The sequence below is a fragment of the Suncus etruscus genome, chromosome 17 (assembly GCF_024139225.1).
Source record: "Suncus etruscus isolate mSunEtr1 chromosome 17, mSunEtr1.pri.cur, whole genome shotgun sequence".
Classification (NCBI taxonomy): domain Eukaryota; kingdom Metazoa; phylum Chordata; class Mammalia; order Eulipotyphla; family Soricidae; genus Suncus; species Suncus etruscus.
The window spans coordinates 15,040,617-15,065,652 of NC_064864.1; the positions used below are offsets into that span (position 1 = coordinate 15,040,617).

Genomic DNA, 25,036 nt, shown 5'->3' on the forward strand with positions numbered 1-25,036 from the left:
CCAAACTACACTGTGCACAGACTGTGCCTGTATAGAGTTGAGAGACTGACTGACACTGATTGTTGAAGTTGGTTTTTTACAAAGAATCATCCATAAGTATGTTTGGCATTCAGTGGTCCAACATGTTGGCTTGTCCATGACAATCCACTGCAATTTTAGATGTTCTATTTTGGGAGAAATGTCAAATATGCTTCCAGGTCTACTTTGAATATTCTCTCATTGACAAACACAGTTCTAGTATTGCACAAGCTAATTCTTAACAGAAACTCTTGGGGGGAAGTGCGGATATTGTTTACTACTCTGACTAGGTGCAATGAGTTCCCTTTGTCAGTCCACTTATAAACAAGGCTTCCAGTAAAAGTTATTTGTGTACTTCCTTCATTAACCACAAAGAGATTCAGTGTTGAAATTCAGGAGATGGTTACCAGAATGAAACTTAAGCAGCAAACATTTATTTCTAATATTCCAACGGGCTCACAATTTGGGGAAAGTTAGAATTCTGCCCCATATCAATGGTCTATTGATAGAGGTTACTTAATGGCCTCTGTAATGCTCAAAATGGTCTCTGTAGTGGGACCTAGAAAGACAGTAATATACTAGTAGGTTATTGCCTTGCCTGCAGCTTATATCTGGTTTGATATGATTTGGTGCCTTCTAGCCTGCCAGGAGTAACTCCTGAGTACTGCTGCATCTAGGGAAAGAAGTGACCATTTCCTAACAGATGGCCCCAGTGATATTCCAAGGGTGTCAATAGGTAAGATGGGGAGGGACATGGTAATGAAACAATGTTAAATAAGGTTCTGGCTCTATCTAGAACCTCTGTTCTAGATTGCCAAATTCTGAAGAAGCTGATTTAAATAATATCTGCTTTGTATGGCTGAAGAGCTAAATCAAAGACTAGAGAGTGATGCTTGGTATGTGTAGGACTTAAGTACCACATGGTATCAGAGTACCTCTAGGTCTGAACACTAAGTTGCATGACTTCAGAATCAGCTAAGGATCCCCAGGAGAAGCACTTTTGTCCCCTGAACAATGTTCCTTTGGATCATCTCCCCCTCAATTTCTCCTCCTACCAGGCTCATTTCTCATTGTTTTCTGGATGTATAAATCTTCAGTTTGGAGAAGCCTCTTTGGACACCTTTGATATAATTTTATATATTTAAGCTTCATTTTACACTCATAGCTTTTGAAGACACTCACAAATTATTTTTAGGGGGTCTTGGGGCCACACCTGGCAGTGCTCAGGGGTTACTTATGACAGTTTGCTCAGGAATTACTCCTGATGGTGGTTGAAAGATCATATGTGATCAAGCCAGGCAAACGTCCTACCCACTGTACTATCATCCAGCCTAAATAGCCACAAATCCTTAAACAATAAATCATATATTGTTGCATGAAACAACACCTTAAGATTCTTTCAAAGCTCCACCAATTTGGATTTTGGCACATACTCAGTAAGTCAGGAATCTCTGGAATGTATACCCTCAAATCTGTATTTTTAAATGGATTCTGAGGAATTGCTGATGGACAATAAAGAATGAAAACTATAACCTAACCTTTCTGAAAGACAGAGGTTAGATAAACCACATAAGAATTACACAATGATTTAAGAGGAGCTAGTAAAATCACATGCTTCCCTGGGAAGTAGGGAGTCAAAAGTGGGGAAAATTGTATAAGTAGATCTTAGTTTCTATTTCTTGTCCCATAGAAATGAAGAATATTGCTATAATGGCTCAAACAACTTAACAACAGCAAATTATTAAAATAGACACTGAACTTAAATGCTAGAGTATTCTTGGTGTGTGTTTTGTACTCCTAGAGAAAAAAACTTTTCACTTTATTTTCTTAAGACTTACTATTTAATTAATATTTGAATTAATAGAAAAGTTATATCAAATCTGATGCTCAACAGTATAAAAATTTTAGTTCCTAAAACACACTTATATAGTGTCCATTATAGAAGCACTAATTATTGTGAATAAAAGATTTTCTATGCTTTATTAAAAGAAACTGGTAACAAAACCACTCTATTCATTTTTTGTAATCTCTTTGCTAACATTGCAAGTTGAATTTTAAAAATACTATTTAGTCATGTGGTTTTACCAAGTGGTCAGTTAAATACTTGTTGGATAGCTCTTTATATAACTGTGCTCATGATCTCAATTTTGTTGCTATTTTTCTCAGGCTTTTATTCTTAAGGGAATCAAAAGATTGCTACCATAAGGATCAGGTAGTTAGAACAGTGGATAAAATGCTGGAGCAATAGCACAGTAGTAGGACATTTGCCTTACATGTGGACAACCTGGACCCAGGTTTAATTTCTGGCTTCCCATATGGTCCCCCAAGCCTGCCAGGAGCAGTTTCTGAGTGCAAAGCCAGGAGTAACTTCTGAGCACCACCGAGTGTGGCCCCAAACAAAACAAAAAATGAACATTGGATAAGGTATTGTTTTTGGTATGTGAACAATCCAGGTTTGATCCCTGGCAACACAGTATGTGGTGGCTTCCAAAAAATAAAATAAAATAAAAATAAAAAGATATTACCATAGGACTTATTCTTTCCAAAGGACATTAACTACTTAATATTTCACATGATTTATTCTCTGTAATTTAAGATCAGAAACAAGAATCACATCTTTTTCACAGAGGTAGTCTAGCTTGTTGTTAATTTGGGTGGGGGTTCATACCTGGACCACATGCAATGCCAGGGTTTAAACCTCAGTCAGATATGTGCAAAGCAAATGCCCTACCCATTACACTATATCTCCAGCTTAAGTTATAACATAGTTTGAGGATTTGAGTCCATTCCTGGATATGCTCAGGGGTTTACTCCTGGCTCTGCATTTAGGAATTAATTTCTGAAGGTTGTAGGGGACCACATGGAATGACAAGCAATTTTCTTCTTTTTTTTATGTCTGATTCAGAACTTTTTTTAAAAATGTTTCTTTTTTCTTCTTTATTTGAACATCTTGATTATAAATATGATTGTGATTAGGTTTCAGTCATGTAAAGAACATCCCCTTCCCAGTGCAATAGTCTCACCACCAATGTCCCAAATGTCTCTCCATCCCACCCCACCCCACCTGTACTCCAGACAGGCTTTCCAGTTCCCTCATTCATGCACATGATTATGGTAGTTCTCTGTGTAGTTATTTCTATAGCTGTACTCACCACTCTTTGTGGTGAACATCATGGAGTGAGCTGGTATTCTAGCCCTCCTCTCAATCTCTCTGCGGGTTGTTACAAAAATGACTTTTATTTTTCTTAAAACCCATAGATGATACTATTCTGCGTCTCTCTCTCTCCCTCTGACTTATTTCACTCAGCATGATAGATTCCATGTACATTCATGTATAGGAAAATTTCATGACTTCATCTCTCCTGACAGCTGCATAATATTCCATTGTGTATATGTACCACAGTTTTTTAGCCATTCGTCTGTTGAAGGGCATCTTGGTTGTTTCCAGAGCCTGGATATTGTGAATAATGCTGCAATAAATATAGGTGTGAGGAAGGAGTTTTTGTATTGTATTCTTGTGTTCTTAGGGTATATCTCTAGAAGTGGAATAGCTGGGTCAAATGGGAGCTCAATTTCCAGATTTTGGAGGAATCTCCATATCGCTTTCCATAGAGGCTGTATTAGACGGCATTCCCACCAGCAGTGGATAAGAGTTCCTTTCTCTCCACATCCCCACCAGCACTGTTTGTTCTCATTCTTTGTGATGTGCGCCAATCTCTGTGGTGTGAGGTGGTATCTCATTGTTGTTTTGATTTGCATCTCCCTGATGATTAGTGACGAGGAGCATTTTTTCATGAGCCTTTTGGCCATTTGTATTTCTTTTTTTTATCAAAGTGTCTGTTCATTTCTTCTCCCCATTTTTTTATGGGATTAGATTTTTTTTCTTGTAAAGTTCTGTCAGTGCCCTGTATATTTTGGATATTAGCCCCTTATCTGAAGGGTGTTGGGTGAATAGTTTCTCCCACTCGGTGGGTGACTCTTGTATCCTGGGCACTATTTCTTTTGAGGTGCAGAAGCTTCTCAGTTTAATGTATTCCCATCTGTTGATCTCTGCTTCCACTTGTTTGGAAAGTGCAGTTTCCTCCTTGAAGATGCCTTTAGTCTCAATGTCATGGAGTGTTTTATCGACGTGTTGTTCTATATACCTTATGGTATTAGGTCAGATATCAAGGTCTTTAATCCATTTGGATTTTACCTTCATACGTGATGTTAACTGGGGGTCTATGTTTTCTTTTTTGCAAGTGGATAATCAGTTCTGCCAGCACCACTTGTTGAAGAAATTTTCCCTGCTCCACTTAGAATTTCTTGCTCCTTTGTCAAAAATTAGGTAATTGTATGTCTGGGGAACGTTCTCTGAGAAATCAAGCCTATTCCATTGATCTGAGGGTCTGTCTTTATTCCAATACCATGCTGTTTTGATAACTACTGCTTTATAGTACAGTTTAAAGTTGGGGAAAGTAATGCCTCCCATTTTCCTTTTCCCCAGGAGTGCTTTAGCTATTCAAGGGTGTTTTTTGTTCCAGATGAACTTCATAAGTGTTTGATCCACTTCTTTGAAGAATGTCATGGGTATTTTTAAAGGGGATCGCATTAAATCTGTATAATGCTTTTGGGAGTATTGCCATTTTAATGATGTTAATCCTGCCAAGCCATGAGCAGGGTATGTGTTTCCATTTCCATGTGTCCTCTCTTATTTCTTGGAGCACAGCTTTATAGTTTTCTTTGTATAGGTCCTTCACATCTTTGGTCAAGTTGACTCCAAGATATTTGAGTTTGTGTGGCACTATTGTGAATAGGATTGCCTTTCTGACTTCCAACTATTCCATATCATTATTGGTGTATAAAAAGGCCATTGATTTCTGTAGGTTGATTTTGTAGCCTGCCACCTTGCTATATGAATCTATTGTTTCTAGAAGCTTTTTGGTAGAGTCTTTAGGGTTTTCTATGTAGAGTATCATGTCGTCTGCAAACAATGAGAACTTGACTTCTTCCTTTCCTATCTGGATTCCCTTGATATCTTTTTCTTGCCTGATCGCTATAGCAAGAACTTCCAGTACTATGTTGAAGAAGACTGGTGAGAGCAGACAGCCTTGTCTTGTACCAGAATTTAGAGGAAAGAATTTTAGTTTTTCTCCATTGAGTATAATATTTGCCATTGGCTTGTGGTATATGGCTTCAACTAGATTGAGAAAGGTTCCTTCCATTCCCATCTTGCTGAGTTTGATCAAGAATGGTTTTTGGACCTTATCAAATGCTTTCTCTGCATCTATTGATATGATCATGTAATTTTTATTTTTCTTGTTGTTGATGTTGTGTATGAAGTTGATAGATTTATGGATGTTAAACCATCCTTGCATTCCTGGGATGAAACCTACTTGGTCGTAGTGTATGATCTTCTTGATGATGCATTGGATCCTATTTGCCAGGATTTTGTTGAAGACCTTTGCATCAGCATTCATCATGGATATTGGTCTGTAATTTTCTTTTTTGGCAGCATCTCTGTCTGGTTTTGGTATCAAGGTGATGGATTCATAAAAGCTGTTTGGGAGTGTTACTGTTTTTTCAACTTCATGGAAGAGCTTGGCTAGGACTGGTAATAGCTCCTCTTGAAAGATTTGAAAAAATTCATTAGGAAAACCATCTGGGCCTGGGCTTTTCTTTTTGGGCAGATGTTTGATTACAATTTCAATTTCCTCAGTAGTGTTGGGGGTGTTTAGATATGCTACATCCTCCTTACTTAAATGTGAAAGGTTAAAAGTGTCCAAGAATTTTTCCATTTCTTCTAGGTTCTCATGTTTAGTAGCATAAAGTTTCTCAAAGTAGTCTCTGATTACCCTTTGGATCTCTGCAATTTCTGTCGTGATCTCCCCATTTTCATTTCTAATATGGGTTATCAGATTTCTCTCTCTCTCTCTTTCTTTGTGAGTTTTGCCAATGGTCTATTAATCTTGTTTATTTTTTCAAAGAACCAGCTTCTGCTTTCGTTGATCTTTCGAATTGTTTTTTGGTTTTCCACTTCATTGAATTCTGCTTTCAGCTTTGTTATTTCCTTCTGTCTCCCTAGTTTTGGTTCCTTTTGTTGGTCATTTTCTAATTTTTTGAGCTGCATCATTATGTTATTCAGGTATGCTCCTTCTTCCTTCCTGATGTGTGCTTGTAGAGCTATAAATTTTCCTCTCAGGTTCGCTTTTGCTGTGTCCCATAGATTTTGGCAGTTTGTGTCTTCATTATCATTTGTTTCCAGGAAAGTTTTTATTTCCTTTTTGATTTCATCTCAGACCCACTGGTTGTTCAGTAGCAGGGTGTTTAATTTCCAAATGTTAAATTTTTTCTTCTGTGTGGCTTTGTACTTCACATCTAATTTCAGAGCCTTGTGGTCAGCAAAGGTAGCCTGCAAGATTTCTATCCTCTTGATTTTATGGAGGTCTGTTTTATGTGTTAGCATGTAGTCTATTCTGGAGAATGACCCATGTACATTGGAAAATAATGTGTATCCAGGATTTTTGGGATGGAGTGTCCTCTTTCTTCCATAACTTTTTTCAGGGCTAGTATGTTTTTGTTGGGTTTCAATCTGGTTGACCTATCAAGTGTTGATAGGGCCGTGTTGTGGTCTCCCACAATTATTGTGTTATTATTGATTTCTTCTTTCAGATTTGTCAGTAATTGTATTAGGTAATTTGTTGGTCTCTCATTGGTGCATATATGTTTAATAGTCTGATTTCTTCCTGTTGCACATATCCCTTGATTAGTACATAGTGTCCATCTTTGTCCCTTACCACTTTTCTGAGTATAAAGTTGGTGTTATCAGATATTAATATGGCTACCTCAGCTTTTTAGAGGGTGTTGTTTGCTTGGATGATTTTCCTCCAGCCTTTGATTTTGAGTCTATGTTTGTTCTGACTATTCAGATGTGTTTCTTGTAGGCAGCAGAAGGTTGCATTCAACTTTTTGACCCATTTTGCCACTCTGTGTCTTTTAATTGGTGAATTTAGTCCACTGACATTTATGGAAATGATTGTCATAGGATTTAATGTCATCTTTGTAGATAAGTTTGCTGTGTTTGTTGGTCTCACTTGTCTTAGAGTAAACCTGTCAGTTTTTCCTTTAAGGCTGGTTTATCATCTGTGAAGTTTCTGAGCTGTTGTTTATCCATGAAGCTGTGTATTCTTCCTTCAAACCTGAACGTGAGACAGGCTGGGTGCAGTATTCTTGGTGAGGCATTCATTTCATTCAGTCTTGTCACAATATCCCACCACTGTCTTCTGGCCTTGAAAGTTTCTTGTGACATGTCTGCTGTAAGTCTTAGGGATCCTCCTTTGAATGTAATTTCCCTTTTTGATCTTGCTCCTTTCAGTATTCTATCTCTATCTATGGGATTTGTCATTGTAACAAGGATATGTCTTGGGGTGTTTTTCTTTGGGTCTCTTTTAGCTGGTACTCTTCGGGAATGCAGGGTTTGATTGCATGTAGTCCTTTACTCTGGGAGTATCTCTTTAATGATGTATTTGACAGTTGATTCTTCCTGGAGATCTCCATCCTGGGTTTCTGAGACTCCAATGATTCTTATGTTGTTTCTGTTGAGTTTATCAAAGACTTCTATTTTCAACTGTTCACATGCCTTGAGTACTTTTTCCATTGCCTGTTCGTTTGTCTTAAGGTTCTTTTCCAATTTCTTCTGTTGTGTTGAGTTTTTCTGTATCACATCTTCCAGTACTCTGATTCTCTCCTCAGCTGCTGATACCCTGTTGGCGTGGCTATCCATTGAGGTTTTTAGTTGAGCAACCGTGTTTTTCAGATCTGTTATTTCAGTTTGGAGTTTTCTGATTTCTGTTTTTGTGTTCTCTTCAGATCGATCTATGCTTTTTTTGAGTTCTACGAACATATTCCATATTTCTATTCTAAACTCCTTATCTGAAAGGTTAATCAGGTGGTTGGAATTTATTAGGTCATCCGAGCTTTCTTCTTCATTCTCTGTGGATGGTGTTTGCCTGTGAGGTTTCCCCATTGTCACGCTTGTAGTGTGGTTTTTCCTGCGTGTTGTGGTGGGGTTCATTGGTTAGAAAGAGTGCATGGCCGTGAAGCAAACTCTTCTGTTGCCTCTAGTTGACAGTCCTCAGAGCGAACAAAGGCACAGCAGGGTGAAGCCTCCACAGGCCGGAGACCTCAGCTTATTGGACAGCAGCCAGAATTTACTTACTCAGCAGCTTCAAAATGCAGTTTTTGGGGATGTGCTCCCTAAGCCTCTGAAGAAACCTTCGGGGATTCAGAAGCACAGGCAGACAGGCATAGAAGAAGTCGCAAGTTTCTTTATAATGTTTTGACTTAGTAACACTTGAAACTACTTGAATATAAATTATAGTCTATCATAAATTTTCTACTTTCTTTAGCTAATATAAACTTAATTGGAGAATAAACTATTTTGTTTTTTCAGGAAATACATGGGTAGGTCAACTTTCTAGCTACTCTGGGAAACAATGCAATGAATTAGGCCCTGGCTTAAAATATATTTCTAATGTGTTAATTAAATTCTTTGTGAGATAAAAATTTACCAAATGCTAGGGGAAATGCTTATCAGTAATAAATAATTGTCTGATCATTGGTTGCTTAAAATCTAGCAAGGATCATTATAAATAAAGTAAACTTCTAATAGTCCTCAACTGGCTTCAGATATTGATTACATTGATGATGATACATTGGTTTTAGTATGGGACTAAAGTTATGGATCTTGTCTTATACTCAGAAAAGAGAAATATTAATACTTAGTTCAACTTTTAACTAAAGAGTTTATAGCTTCTAAAATACCAAAATAACAAAATAAAAATTATTGTTTAGTAGGAAAGAGAAATTAATATTTCTGAAATGAAAGTGGTCATAATAGTTTCCAAGGTAAGAGTGATTGGATTCCACAAACAATTACTAATTGGTATAGGATGATCTTTAGGGAAATACTCAATTTCTCTCAAAATCTGTTTAAAATAGCAAAGTTGCTTTTATACATTAAGGTAATTTTAAAAATCAACAGTAATATAGGAAAAAGAAATAAACATATATAAAATAGAAACAGAAAAGCAGACCTGGATAGCCTTAATTTTCATTCTAAACCTTCATATCTGCAAAATATCTATTTAATAGAAATTCTATAAACACTAATTTTAAATTTTCTATCGCTTTCAATATTATGAATTTCCAAAGCCCAAGGAATCAAAATTTGGCATCTATTTTTATTCACTGCAATTTTTCTTTAATTGATAAAATTTATGAATCAATGTTATCATTTTGCAATAAGGACATGGTTTTATAACTAATGATTGATAACCATTGAGAAGAAGACCTCTCCTATGCACTTCAAAATGTATGGAACTTAAAATTTATCTTCCCCTTCATATAAAGAAGTCACTCAATTATTTTACAAATCAAATTGTTGTATTTCAAATGGGTCACAGTTCAAAGGACATAACATTAGTGTGACAAATTAATTAACGACTGATGGGACCTAAGGTAGCCCAACTTGCCTTAGTCCAACTCATCATAAAAATTAACTCCAGACATCAACTCTCAGGAGACCCCTTAAGGAAAATCAGTCTCAGTATCTCGTAACGCACATGCTGCTACAGGTTAATATCTTTTTACCTGATCTCACCTACTCTCAAGTTTATTTATTTTTTTATTTTTGAGCAACACCTGGTAGAACTCAGGGGTTAACCCTGGCTCTGCACTCAGAAATTACTTCTGGCAGGCTCAGGGAACCATATGGAATGCCAGGGATTGAACCCAATGTATACACATGTAAAGCAAATGCTCTACCCTCTGTGCTATCTCTCCAGATATCAGGTATATATATTTTTTTCCAAGCTGTTATTTTTGCAGTACTGAGGCTCTTTAAGGAGTATGAACAAACATTCATGTAAGCAAATTGGTATGCATTTTCAGAGAACTTAAGTAAGATTTTCAGCAAACTTAAAATCTACATGTGTCTACTAATCCTACTTTACATTTTTATGTGATCCAAAAGCATCTCCATTTTTATTATAAATATCTATAAAAATAGTTAAAAGGGTATGAGAATTTTCAGAAAGTGAAGCTTAACTGCAAAAGATGTATGTTCAAAATAACACCACTTACTCTCGACACATGTTTTGGAACACAAACTTTTATGCAAAATCATATTTTCTGATGTGTTTTGTGTGTGAGAATGGTGATGTTCAGGGATTATTCCTGAAAAAAAAGATAATATGTTCAAAATAACACCACTTACTCTCGACACATGTTTTGGAACACAAACTTTTATGCAAAATCATATTTTCTGATGTGTTTTGTGTGTGAGAATGGTGATGTTCAGGGATTATTCCTGACAGTGTTCATATGACGTCAGGAACTGAACCTGAGTTCGTCACCTGTAAAACAACTGACTTACCTATTGTATTATCTCTCTGACAATGTAGTTTCTGATTTAATAAAGTGTATCACAATGAGTAATTTGTAGGCTTTGTATATACTAAAATACTGTCTATTTAAAGTTTAGGTGGGGATTGTACCTATAATACTTTTTTGCATATTTAATGGAGATGAATTAATGTAAAATCACAAGGAGTAATGCCACATTTTGTGACTTTAACTTTGTGTATGTGAAAATAGTTCTTGCTTGTTTTTAAGCCCCTGATTCTCAAAATAATTGAAGTTAAATAAATAAACTATATAGGAATTAAAAATAAAGTTTTTTAAAATAAATTTGTAATCAGGCTATTCGCCTTCACCTAGGAAGTTAATTGCTTCATGAAAAGTCTTACTGGACATTGTGGTAAAATAAGAGCCTTGAAACATAGGCACTCATACATATATAAGTCAAAGAAAAATCTCCTGTTCTGGGGCCAGAGTGAAAATTCTGGTAAAGTAAATGCTTAAGTTATCTGAGGCCTTGAAATTCATCCCTGGCACTGCATGAACTGGTGGGCTATGCTGAGTGGTCCCAAGCAAACTAACAAACAAAAACCCAACAAGGCATATAATAAACTTCCAGTGCACATTTTTTCTCTCATTGGAAAACAAAAAGAAGCCATTATATAATTCAAAGTTTTTATAGGGAATTATATCCTATTGGAATATTCATGCTTGTTTTTCAAAGTCCTTATCACTATCTCATTTTTGTTGTTGATGTTTGGATCACATCTGGCAGACCTCAGAGAACAAAGATGGTGCTAGGAATGAACAGAGGCAAAAGGCTTACCTCCTATATTTCTCTAAACCAACTATAGATTTTTTTAAGAAAAATAACTTAAAACTAAAATATCCCATTGTGAAAATACTAAACAAATTGAGAATTTCTATTTATTTATTTCTTATAAATATATATCTATAATTCGTATTTTGTCAACAGCGCTGATAATTACTTGAAGAGCTACAAAGTCTAAGTTTCTTTTTTTAGTTCTTTTTGGGCCACACCCATTTGATGCTCAGGGGTTACTCCTGGCTAAGCTCTCAGAAATTGCCCCTGGTTTGGGGGGACCATATGGGGATGGAACCGCGGTCCTTCCTTGGCTAGCACTTGCAAGGCAGACACCTTACCTCTAGCGCCACCTCTCCAACCCCCAAAGTCTAAATTTAAATGAACATAAAGTATTTAATGATGCCAAATTTCTCTGAAGAATGCCTTCTTTCCTTGAGGAACCTAAGATAATATTAATTTGATCCCTCTATTACCTGAACTGACTTTCACGAATATTAGTATTTTTTCCTTTTAGAACTCTAGTCCTGAAATCTTTGAATTATTTTTAAATACATTTCTTTGATAAAATAGAGCCAATATGATGACACATGAAAGTGGCATTACTTCTATAAGTTACATAATAAGAAATATAATAATGCAAATATTCTGTCTTTAGAAATCATTATTCCTCCAAGGACTCTAGAAATTCTCTTAATTTATTCTTCCTGATTTTCTGAGATAATTGGATAAAATAGTTTTTTCTAAAATGTCTATTTTACAACTGGGTTAGCCAGTTGCTGATAACTGAATTGTTTTAGTCATTAAATATCACAAGAAAATTTGAGCATATTTTAAACTTTTCCCAAAAAATTACTCTTTAAAAGAGTAGAGAATCAGACAGTTCACAGATGCTTTCATCTCAAAGTGTTTAAAGTTCAAAATCTGTATCAAGACTTTTAGGAACTCCTCTAATCCCTCCTCCATATTTGTAATATGAAAGAACAAATTCCATTTAATTGGTGAGTGAGTTGGCCAAAGTACACTCATGTATAAAAAACTAGCATCAATACTTTTTATCTATAAGACTTTTGCCATGTTTAAGGTTTTTATAATTTGATAGTTAAAAAGGGGAGACAAAGTTGAAAACTACAAGGCATAATCAAGTAATTTTACATCAAAGATGTGACTTCTGTAGGTAAGCTATTATCCTTATGATATGGCATGGGAGAGTTTCTACTAAATGAAAGAAACTCAAACAAAGGAACACTAAATTTATAAAAAAGAAAATTAAATAAAATCTTTTCAGTATTAATAATCACAGAAAAAGTTGTAAAACATTATTGAAACTGTTATCCACTGTTAGTTTGAAAAGTGGGTAAAATTAATATTCATTTTTAATTATTTTGAGATAAAGGTATAAGAAAATATATACTGACATAAAAGGAAGAAAAGATCATTTCTTCATTGAAGTTCGTTATTTTAAAAGAATCAGTGACCCAAATGAAAATGGTCCTTTATAATTTATTAATTTTTTGATTTATAGAAAATTAATGCATATGTAATTGCATGCATGTAATCAAATAAAGTAAGGCCCAGTCCCATTTTTTTATTTATGCCAGAATAGTCTTATAGATTAACAGTCACTAAATTTATATGAGTAAATTCCCTCACATCTCAGTGCTAAGGAGAACATATGCCTTATACAAGGAACTCTCTCTCCAGACTCCTGGAAGAGAGATTAAAGGGGTAAAATAATTGTTAACAGTGACCCCTTCTTTTGCCTTTTTTGTCCCAATAACTCATACCTATAATAAACTTTACCCTTTTCAAAATTTTTATGTCATTTCCAACCCTAAAAAATAAAGTCTGACTGAATTCTCACTAATTTCTATGAAGATAGTATTTGCAATAGTCTACATTTCTAAACAAGACAGCTCAAAATTTCCTCTGAAATGCAAACTTAAAACTGCCCTAAAGACAAGCAAGTTATCACATTTTCTTATGTATTTTGATATGGGAGTTAAAATATTGGAAGAAACAGTGGAATTCTAATTAAACCTTAAAGTTATTCTTTATTATATTCTCAATCTAAATGAACAGTAGGGATCTTATTTCTGGACTCAGAACCTTCTGCTATGGTCCCTATTTTCATGCTCTATCTATCTGAAGGAAGCCGCATAAATGTCAGAGACCGAGGGTGGTTGTTTTCAGAAAGTTAAAAAGTGTGAATAAAGAGGAAAATGTAATGTTTAGCAGAAAAAGTTAAAAGAATACAGAACACCTTCCTAGTCTTCAGGAATTTAATAGATTAAATTATCCAGAAGGTGACTTGTGGGAACCTGAAAATAAACAAAACCTTTTCTTTTTAAATAAAATAAAGGGTTTTCACTAAACATGTCATTGAAGCTCACTTATGGATTTCCAAGTATCAATGAAGATATTACATTCTTCAGAAAGCAGTCTGGTACCCAAGAATTTTTCTTCTCTTTCTCTCTAATCCTTTTCCCCATCCTACCTTCTAGTCCCTACCTCATAAACGATCTTATTTACAGGATATGTTACCAGAATCCTACACTAAGCAAGTGGACAATAAAAGAGATTGGCAGGAGAATCTTACTTAGATATGCATTAACAGATCTAAAATAAATCTATTTTAAAATAAATAAATAAATTTATTTTAATATAAATAAATAAATGTATTTTAAAATAAATAAATCTATTTTAAAATAAATAAATCTATTTTAAAATAAATCTATTTTATTTTATTTTTGTTTTTGTTTTTGGGTCACACCCAGCAGCGCTCAGGGGTTACTCCTGGCTCTATGCTCAGAAATCATTCCTGGCAGTTTCAGGGATGCCTGGATTCCAATCAATGACCTTCTACATGAAAGGCAAACACCTTATCTCCATGCTATCTCTCTAGCCCCATAAATCTGTTTTAGATCTGTTAATGCATTTAATTAAAGATTGCATTAGGCCAGGAGTTTCTTCCCATTTCATGATTCAGATCAAGTAATATGAATTGAGTTTAAAAGTTGTTAGTGTGGGCCAGACCAGTGGTGCAGGCAGTAGGGCGTTTGCCTTGCATGCGTCTGACCTAGGACAGACCACAGTTTGATCTCCCAGTGTCCATATGGTCCCCCCAGCCAAAAGCAATTTCTGAGCACATAGCCAGGAATAACTCCTGAGCATCACCAGGTGTGGACCAAAAACAAAACAAAAGCAAACAAACAAACAAAAACACCAATAAAATGCTGTTAGAGTTTATTTGAGAGATGGGTAAGATATCAATTATATAGTGCATAAATTCACAAAGAAATGTGTTCTTGGTTCCATATAATCATATTCAAGCAATCTTTGATATTGCCTCTCTAGTTATGACAATGTTTCAGACTTTTGTACTAATCTTAAGAGTTTAAAGAGTATATGTTTATTATTATTATTATTATTATTATTATTATTATTATTATTATTATTATTTTTGTGTGTGTGTATGTGTGTGTGTGTGTGTGTGTGTGGTTTTTGGGTCACTCCCGGCAGTGCTCAGGGGTTATTCTTGGCTCTAGGCTCAGAAATTGCTCCTGGTAGGCATGGGGAACCATATGGGGCCCCAGGATTCGAACTGATGACCTCCTGCATGAAAGGCAAACGCCTTACCTCCATGCTATTTCTTCGGCCCCTCCTTTTTTATATGTTTATTAATTTATAGAATGTCCTTCAATTGAGCACTATCTGATTTTTTCACTATCTAAGTTCATGCATTTTGAGGAGTGAAATATCACATCACACAGGAAAAGTATCATTGCATCACATCATAGCAAGAATACACACTACTGATAGGACATCACTGGTGAAATGAACTTTAATCACAAGGTTGATCTTGTACTATCTCTCAAACAAACATCTCTCAAATAAACACTAACAGCTTTTGAACTCAATCCAGATTGTTTGAATTTAATCATGAAATGGGAACTCTGATTTTAAAAACAGTACAGGCTATTAAAACATATGCAGAGTGAGCTCTAATGAAAAGTGTTAGCTATCATTTTAATTTTAGAATGATGTCTCCCCTCAAGAGAAGATGACATCTAAAGGCCCACAGATTCTTAATGCTTAGCTTCTGTTCAGTAATCTAAACTTCATAGCAGGTTAGGCTATTAAGTGATGGCTACACTCTAAGGAAATGGTGCCTTCTCAAACACTTGAAGCTCAGGGATTACTCCTGGCAGGAGACCATATGCGATGCTGGGGATAGAACCATAGCCAGCTATATGCAAGGCAAACACCCTACCCACTATGCTATTTCTCTGTCCCCTCCTTTCCAAACTTTTTAAATATAAATCACAGGAATAAACAGATACTGATAAGTAGGGAATTCTGAATATCCTCAAATGCTTACTTCTCTAGCAATATAAACATTTTTATGATTATTATTTGATTATTATCTGCCTCATTTGTCATGAAATTTAATTTGCTATTATATTTTATTTTACTGTACCATTGATTCAAATGAATACAGTTGATATTGTTATAAAACTTCACTTCAGGCTTAGCACTCACTGTTAAATTTTCTGTGTTTTTCATACTGTTTTTTAAAGAGGATGACTTATAAGGAGTTGCATTATATAATTTATTATAATGCTAAGTGAATCCTTTCTAAAAAGTTGTAAGTATTCTTGTTTATATACATAAAATAAAAACAATATAGACAATTTAACTTACCACTTGCTAAAGCTCATATCTTTATACTTCTCTTTAGATTATAGCACTAAATCACTTCCTCCATTTTCAATAAATAGATAATAGAAAGATTACAATAAAGAAAACTGGTAGAGGATATTCAGGCCTATTGTAGCTACCCCTTTTTTTTTTTTTTTTTTGCTTTTTTGGCCACACCCAGTGATGCTCAGGTATTACTGCTGTCTCTGTGCTCAGAAATCACTCCTGGCTCAGGTGACCATATGGGTTGCCAGGGATCGAACCAAGGTCCATCCTGGATCGGCCATGGGCAAGGCAAAAGCCTACTGCTGTGCTATCGCTCCAGTCCCTATTGTAGCTAATCTTAAAGTCACTTATCAAATATGAATACTTTTTCTATGCTATGCTTTTCATCACTGAATTTTCAGGGGTAGCACTGATTTGTTATGGTTATACCCTATTATTGATTCCCTAACTTTCCTTCATTCAAGTTATTAAATTTCACTTGGGAGCTAACAACTACTGATTGATTTCACATAGGCTGGGTTGATTAATTTGATTTTAAAAATCTCCTGTCAACAAAAAACTGCAGAGAAGTGAGAGCAGTGCACTGACTTCTTGCTTCTCTTTATTGGATTTAACAGTCTGGGTGTTAGTGGATTGTGTTTCAAGAGAACAATGAAATTGGTTCAGGTCTCGGACTCATTATTCATGATTCTGGTGACTTGGCAAACAGAACTGTGGACAAAGGAAAGAAAAAAACTTTCTTCTATTTTTATTAGAATAGGAATTGCTCACCTAGGATAAGGGATTTGGAAATTCATAGATGAAGTAAACTAGAAGATACTGAAGAAACTAGAAGTAATTTAGAGGAGAGGGCTATGGAGAGGGTGGTCTCTCCCTCAGAGTGGAAAACACTTGCTTTATTTATTTAAAAAAATCTTGTGATATTCGATTATGCAAGGAAAAATAGGCTGAACATGTACTTTTACCTAAAAAGTGAAGTGGGAGCAAAGGGTAAAATTGAAGTTTTGAGTATTGGCTACTCTATTTTCACTGGTGTTCAAAAAAATATTTCAGTAGCAGTGAAATTATACTATTACAAAGATATGCTCAGGAAATTTAAAAGAAATAAAAACACATTGTAACTCATTGGTCTATGAGTTCTGTCTTTTAAGAAGCAAACATATGTTCACTGCTGTATTGATGAGTGTTTCAAAAATAGTAATTTTTTTCTTTCATAAGTGTTCATAAATAGACAATACAGAGCAAAAGATATGTTTACTAACTTGAACGAGTTTCCCATGATATACGTAAATCCGAGAACACATTAAAATCTCTATGTTTACTTGTAAAAAAATAGAGAAAATAGTTTTGTGAATACCAGGGATAATTTAAATGTTTGAATAATACTGTAAGAAAGTATTATACATTTTAAGTTTCTGGATGCTGCCATTATAAATGCAGGTCTTGTCTGCCAAGAAAATAATAATAAATACAATCTCACTTTTTGTAAAAAAAAAAAAAAAAAAAAAAAGACCTCTTCAATTTAATGTTCTAGAATGCTACCTATCATTTTATAGAGATGTCTTTGGTGATATACCAAATCTGATTTTTTTACTGATGTACAATAAAAATTGCTAATAAGAAATATATATTAGCCCTTGTTTTTAGTCATTTTAATCTACGAAAGGTTTCCAGGATCTGTGGGACATACTGATGTTAATATTTCTAGTAACATCCCAATTATCTAGCACTATTAGAAACATGTGATGCTCTATGGAGAAGCACAGTGACTAAATTATTGAAATTTAGCCTACTAATTACCAAATTGATTGGTCTTACCTGATTAAAAAAAAGGAAATCACTATTTCTAAAGTGAATTATCTTCTTCTAAATAGTGTAAGACATAAGTGCTTGAATACAGTACAAACGTAAGAAGATAAACACAAGTCATCATTTTATTAAGTCCTATGCTGTTACCTCTATATAAGTTGATGCTAATACTTCTAGAATATAAGTCCATATTATTAATTGATCAATTTTTAAGTATTGTCTCCTGGTATCATTGAGTTTATTATACTTCTAATCATCTGAAAATAAGATACACTTGATTTCTGTGAGTTAAAAGCCACATTTCCAGAGAATTATGTCTTATGACATCAGTCAACCCCTTAGCACTAGAGGAAAGATGATACAACAATGAAAGTAAAATCCCTGGCAGCAAGATTACTTTGAATATATCGCAACTGTATTATTCATTGGTCATGTGTGTCTGAAGAAACAAAATTGATTCCTCTGTATTTCAGCTTTATTTAAGTGCCATAATGGGTTAGGCTAACCAAACTAAGGTCACTGAGCTTTGGTAAGTATGACAATGCATGTAAAAAAGAACTATAAGCAATCAAAAACAATAATTAAAACTGTTTCCTTTCATGCTGTTTTTTCTGTGAAAAAGCTGATATTCCTTATTTATTCTAATTTCCTGCTTTTCTTTAGCATGGATTTTCAACTACTATTGTTTCTTTGTTTTTTTCCCCCTGGCTAGAATCGAAGTAGTAGTTTCCTGCCAAATACCCTAGAGATACACATGGGATAAAACTATATAAAGTCAATATTGATTTAGAAATATATGCATATCCAAAAATGCCAAAGAGTACATATTTTGTTCTTTTCCTAATATTCAATTTATTCATTCAAAATATTCCAATTCAATACAATATTCTAACTTGGGAATGGGGATAAAGAATGAATGCCTCAGGTGTCATTCCCTGAACAATGACTATTCCAGTGATTAAAAACTTAACTTTATCTGTAGACTATTTTAAGGTGTTCTTATGGGTTCTCTTTTACACTCTTAGTAGGCCCTGTGTTCCCAGGTACTTATGATAGATAATGCAGTTTATTCTTTTTTCACCACCTATATTTAGTTAAACAATATCAAAACATTGCATGAAATAAAAATGATGAAATATGATGAATCATGGCACTTTGTTTTCCCAATATATCTGGCCTATTCAAATGAGGTCTCCTTTTGAAATTTAATATACTTTCACAGTTCTATTGGTATTAGTTTAGAAATATGAAATTTATGAGTCGTCATATGGACGAAAGAAAACCACAAAGTTCTCACATTGCTTTCATTTAAGATCCTTACCTTCAACTATTCCCTGAGCTGGTGGGACATAGACGAAACATCATCATGCTTCCTAGCCACAGTCAGGCAACAGACACAGTCATGCACCGACCAACCATCGTCATCCAGAACCTGGAAATGCCTGAAACAGAGTCTCGAGAGGCATTCACAAAACCCCAAGGGTGTCCTCTCTGAGGAGGAATTGCTGGCATATTGAGACTTGCCAAGCAACCACTAAGTGACCCAACCCTGCAAAAGAGAACCCTCTCCCATTTTCCTGGGGTTTTCTAAATAAGAGCCACCATAGGTGTAGTGTAGGGAGAAGGTTCCACAGGCACAATGGACATCATGGTTCCTTTAATAACATACAGTTGAAACTGTAGATACCTAGTTCTGACTGGCTCTAAGTTAAGAGTGCCTTTTGGTAAAAGGCAGCATAAATTCAACCCATTTTGCTTTCTTTCCTTTGACACATATGCCCCTTTCTTTGATTAAAAAAAAAAAAACACAGAACCATCTATGACTTCTATCTTTACCCCCACTAAAATGTATTAAGGACACATTTAAGAGATGAGTTTTAAGACAAATATCAATTAAAGGAGAGAAAAAATTTCCTTCTTAATCATTTTTACTGACAGATCACAATAATGAAAAACAATGTACAGACTCTATTTCCATTCTTTACCTTCCACTTTATGAAAACATTTTTATAATACTTTCTCATGTTACATGAATTTATTAGGTATGCTGTTAATATACAATACAATTAACTTGGTATGGTGATGTTTTATGTTAGTGGAAAAAGTACATGTTTCTGAAATGGAACTGACATGAAAAGGCTTGCTTGCCATCTTGTCTAACAAGCATTTTTAATAGTTTATTGCTGCCCAATTGCTGACCTAAAGAGCCTGGTCTGTAGCACAGAGAGAACAAACTAAGACACGATTAAGAAGATCATTTTTACCAGACATATGACCCTATTATTCTTCCATGTCTTTGTGCTCTACTAAAATTGAATACCTCCTCCATACTTGGTACTGTGTCATCCCTGTTCTATATTCTCAATTTAGGGGCCAGAGAGATAGCACAGTGGTAGTGTGTTTGCCTTGCACACAGCTGACCCTGGATGGACCCAGGTTCAATCACTAGCATCCCATATGGTCTTCTGAGCTTGCCAGGAGTGAACCCTGTGTGCAGAGCCAGGAGTAACCCTGGAGAACTACTGGTGTGGTTCCAAAAAAAAAAAAATCTCAATTTACTAAAGAGGAGCCAAAACTTTTCCCCATCCATGGCCCAGGAGGCAACATACAGAAGAATATTAAGAACCACTTCAGAAGAATTTGTAACAGAATTTCAGGTTTGATTGGTCAATCTTTTGGGGAACACGTTGGCCAACAGGAAGACATAGAAGAAAGCAGGGACCCTACATAAAAGGTCTCCCCTAAGAGTTTGAGAAGAACCCCACTTTTGCCTTCAGTTCAGATCTCCTCCTTCCAGACCAGATTCCTTCTGAGATCAGCCATGCAGTGGCTTTAATTCCTGATTTAGCTGCTTTTTCCTGCATTCACATATTTTTTTCTTTCTATTGAAAATCCAAATCAGAATAAAAGCAAAGGTAATTTGGCTTTTAAACCCAGCTAATGAAAATGAGGTTGTAATGATTATGGTAATAATGCAATTGAGAGCGAAAGCTGCACAGACAATTGCATTACAAAAGAATGATTTCCATTTTATTCCGGAAAAAAATGTCACCGGGAACATGACGTAAGCTTCACCTACCCATACTTGAACTTCAAATTTACTTGCCTTTCAAGAATTCCAAACCATGAAAAATTGTATACCACCTGGTTTAGATTTTCTAACAGAAAGTGAACATTTGAGTTTTGCAGCTAAAACAGACATTAAAGCTATGGCATCGCTAACTTCCTCTGGAAGGGGAAGGAGATCTGAAATTAGAAACAAAGTTAAGAAGTAAAATAGAAATTGTCAGGTTAAAAACTGCTCATAAAACAATTGTCACTCATTAACTGGGTACATGTGCAGGGTTACTTTTATCACAAAGTTAAAAGGGGAAATCTGGGGGCACTAAGGACAACCTATCATAGCAGTGTTAAAATGTTATGACAGCTACAGATTATATTTTACTACGTCTTTAGATTTTACAAAATGATTTAGGTTCTTCCTTGTCAGAAAATGCCTTCTGTGTGTGATGAAATTATTTCCAAACTAAACCTATTTTATCCTCTGAAATTGAAGAGCACATTATGAACTATATTACCTCAAACAAGAAAAGACTCTTAGAAGTGATAGCTTCTTAACAATCTTCCTTGTGAGATGAAATGGATGCTATCATAAAAAAATGTAAGAGATGTTTGGAGATAATGTCTGTGTTCACATTGCATTTACTATCGCCATGTGACTATCGTTAAGAACAAAAACCAACTTCAATCTTGAGGAATACTTCAAAACCAAGATGTTCAAATTCTTCAACAGTACCTCTATTCTATTTATGTGTGTTTGAAAAAACTGGAGATCGCTTGCCATTTAGGATTGTGTGGCTTGTTGCATGATACTACAACACTGCATAGAGCCTACAGAGACTACATAATTTCTGTTCACTTTCAAAATAATTTAAGATTATTTATTGACTGCAGGTTTAAACTCAGGGCATCACATGTGCAAGACCAGTGTTTTACCCCTGAGCTACATCCCCAGCCCACAATATGCTGAAACATAATCAGTGATAATTATGTTCATCCAATTCATAAAACTTTAAGTTTTTTGTCTTTTCACTCTCACTGATCTTCATCTGTATGACAGATACACGCTATCTGGTATTCCTGCAGGAATACAGCGGATTTGTTTTATCTTCCTCTCAAGCCTCTATAAAATAAAACTGCTAATTCACTGGGGTACTCTATGGTCAGGGACTGAACTGTTCCCTCAAATGACTCAGCCTCCTGAGGGATTGCTGGGACAATTTAACTCTATCCTGTCCGGTCGTGCCACACAGTTTTAAGTCATTCCACTTTAGCACGGAGGCAATCTTGCTTTTGAACTGAAACACCAAAGTACTTTTTCAGTGTAGAGATTTCCTTTGCCCCACAGGTTTTATAATGGAAAGCAATTGACTTTAAATGACAACAATTATCTCTGGGTTAATAACAGATTAATCATGCTGTGTGGGACAAACAAAATCCAGGGGAATCCTGCAATCTTTCTAGCATTTGCCAATCTAAATTTTTTAAGACTGATAAATGATGCAAGTCATTAAACTGAAAGGCATAGACTGAATAAGACATTAGCAAATAAAACAACTAATCCAAGATAAAATAAAACCTATTGAAATTATTGGCAGGAGAGGCAACCTCAGCATCACAACCAAAATAAAATTTGAATGTCTGAAATTTTTAGTAGAATCAAATTTCTATGATATCACAAATTATATTATCAATTACCAGTAAAAAAAATAAACATATATAGTTTATATTAGAGAGGCTAAGGATACAGTTTTCAGGAAAAATAAATGCCCCAAACTCTCTTGCACTCTGTGACATATTGGGGGAGGAGGAAAACTAGTAAAATATGCTAAATTGTGGTAAGAGTTTTAGAGAAAAATTAGGTAAAAATAACTAAGGAATGACAAGAGTGTGGAGGGTTAAATTTTAAGTTCAAGAATTAGAGAAGTTTTCACGGAGAATGATGAAAAGTCAAAGGCGCAGCATCACTGAGTCTACTGGAGTCTAGTGTAGAAATTGGGCAGAGGAAACAAATTGTAGAAGTTCTGAGGAAGGAGATTATCTAGGAAGTGTTTTAAATAGCAAAAACTTGATGCTAGGATTGTATCTGGAGACCAGGACAGAGGGAAAGTACAAAAAAGAGAATCAGACATTTGGGGAAAGATGGTAAAAGACAAGCAAATTACTTGGTGCCTTATAGACCATATTAAGTATTGTCTTCCCTAATTTCTGGACAACAATCATTTGTGTCCAGTGCTTAATTCTGTATCTGTGCTCAGAAATAAATCTTGGAAGAGCTTTGGAGAACCACTGGTTGTACCATGGATTGAACCCAGATTGCCTGTAAGGAAGAAAAACACCCTAATCATTGTACTATATGGCTCTGAAAACTCTAGATATTTCATTTACTTTAAATGAAAGGGAAGTCATTGGATGGCTTTGAGCAGTCTTTTTATAGTATCAGAGTTAAAAGTAGGCAATAGTAAGACAAAAGTAAAAATATAGAGTTAAGTGAGTAGCCATTATAGCACTCCAGGAAAGAGATGGTAAAGTCTGGATTAAATTTGCAAGGCAAAATTGTTTGTTTGGAGTGGGAGTGTGTGTGTGTATGTTTGTTGTTGTTGTTATTGTTGTTTTGATTGTGGGTACCTGACTTTTGTCCTCACGCTACACTAAAGATCATTTCTGGTAGACTCAGGGAACCATATGAGATGTAGGGGATTGAGCTATATGGTCAGCTTCATGTAAAGTAAGTATCTTACTGCTGTACTTTCTCTCTAGTTCCTGGAATATCATTTAAATGTAGAGCTGATGGAATTTAAGTAAAGAAATCATGGATGAAGGAAAACTGACTTCTATGTTTTGAGACTCAAAGCAGGAAAAATAGAGTTCTATTTATTGAAACAGAAAAAAAAAACAGTAAGAAAAGTTTATTTAAAAGATAAATTGTAATTTTATAATTTTAGTTTGCAGAATGCATAATTCATATTTTGTTAAGTACTTGGTTGGTTGTCTGATATCCAAAGTAGATACCTAGGTTGGAGATGCCATCATACAGGTGGTATTAAAAGATCTAAGAATACCCAAGACTACCAAGGACTAAAGTCTAGATAGAGGAGAAGTCCTAGAAACTGCTCATGTACCATACATGTTTAGGATTAGAGAAAAAAAAATGAGGAAGTCATCAGTTGTGTCAAAAACTATTGCCAAGAGCTGGAGTGGTAGCATAGGTAGCATAGCAGTAGGGCACTTGCCTTGCACTTAGCTGTCTTAGGACAGACACGGATTTGATCCCCGGCATCCCATATGGTTTTCCAAGTCAGGAGCGATTTCTGAGTGCAGAGGCAGGAATAACTCTAGAGTGCCACCTGGTGTGCCCCCCCTCAAAAAAAAAACCACTATAGATGGTAAGAATTAAAACAAACTATTGAATTTAACTGTGGATCATAGTAATCTTGATAGGACAGTACGGGTAAATGTTTCAGTTGAGAACAGAAGAACTGGATAGACTTTACATCTTTAAAACTTGCTTAAATGAAATCGAATGCATGAATCAGAAGATAAGAATAGGGATGTGGGAATCAAGGGCTTTTGTTTGACTCAATTTAAATTAGGATTTAAATAGCACTAATAATATAATACAATAGACATTTGTGGTGGATTCCTCTTAATTATTGGATATGCTCTGACAGTGAAATGTTGGCATGTTAAAGTATCCAAACGCCAACATGATCGATAAGCCAATTTGAGTCTCAGTAAAAGCTGAAAATTCAAAGGAAATAATAAAATGCTAAACTTTGAGACAATTGACCTACAAACAGCAAAATGTAGAAATAAAAGAATTTCTAGGAAACATCGATCGCAGTAACATCATTAGGCAACTATTTTATTGAAAAATGCTTACTTTATGATGGGCATCATTTTAACTTTGGCCCTTATCCTTACTGTCATTACTGAGACAACAGAATCTAACTTCTAACATCACATACTTCTTGATACAGAACTTGATATAGAATTTATGTGGGGTTTTATCTGGAAGTGCTATAAATTACATTCTGATTCTTATTGTCCATGGCTTTCTGTATTTCCTGAACTACTGTTAAAATATCATAGTCTTACACTTTTATAAAATATTTCTTATATTCAAGAATTATAGGGATACCATTTTATCTGAAATATAAAGATTATAAAATACACAAAGCATGAAGCTAGGTAGCATTTTGTATCATTTCTATGATTTTC

General features: G+C 35.0%; 1 protein-coding gene across 1 annotated transcript in view; it reads right to left on the bottom strand.

Annotated features, from left to right (window-relative positions):
- PRKG1 (protein kinase cGMP-dependent 1) overlaps positions 1–25,036 on the bottom strand; it is a 1,196,983-nt gene that overhangs the window by 38,728 nt on the left and 1,133,219 nt on the right. The gene's annotated exons all lie outside the window — the stretch shown is intronic.